The sequence below is a fragment of the Pyxicephalus adspersus genome, unplaced genomic scaffold (assembly GCF_032062135.1).
Source record: "Pyxicephalus adspersus unplaced genomic scaffold, UCB_Pads_2.0 Sca432, whole genome shotgun sequence".
Taxonomy (NCBI): Eukaryota; Metazoa; Chordata; class Amphibia; order Anura; family Pyxicephalidae; genus Pyxicephalus; species Pyxicephalus adspersus.
The window spans coordinates 4,140-4,934 of record NW_027317439.1 but is presented as its reverse complement, the minus strand read 5'-3'; positions in this window follow the sequence as shown (position 1 = coordinate 4,934).

The window sequence follows — 795 nt, the reverse complement described above, 5'->3', positions numbered from 1 at the left end:
TATACTCTGATCAGTCCATCCATAATCAGGGCCCAAAGCACTTCTATTTAAACAACAGGCAAGGACGCGTTGGGACCCTGGTCTCATGCCCAAATATTAAGTGCCAATATTAGAAGTGCAATGGGAATTAATCCAGGGAATTCCATCATCATCAAAATCATTATCATTCTCAACTAACATCACTGATGAATTCACCTTATTCATCTGCCTGCAACTAATCCCAATTTATCTATCCTTCTACAGGTAAGTCTTCCATTCTGCCAAATCTCAGCCCTGTGTATGCAATTTTCTCACCCAGCAACCCTCATCTGATTGTATATGGTATGTCTCCCATTGTAAATAAATTGATAATTATATCCCTGCCAATTCCTCCAGTCCCAAAGTTTAACTGATTTCCCAAAATCCTTATATTCTGATGAGTCCATAATTATGTTCACCTGTAAACCCCCCCCTTTAAAGAGAAATTAGGTTTCAGGTGCTAGAAGCCTCCACCATGTGAAACAGGGTAGTTTTTTTATGGGAAAAGTTTATGTTCTAACGATGGCCTAATGATGAAATATTAGGGGGTGTTAGCCACAGGTGACCCCCATCATCAGAACAAAAAAATCTCTGCCTATTAAAAAAAAACTACCCTTATACACATGGAGGCATCTAGCACCTGAACCCCAATTTTTCTGAAGCGCAGGGGGTTGGGGGGAGGTAAACAAAATTAGAGGTGCAAGTGGAGGACACCTGTGGCTAACAACCCCTAAAATTTTATCATTAGGCCATGGCCAGAACAAAAAAAAAACTCTG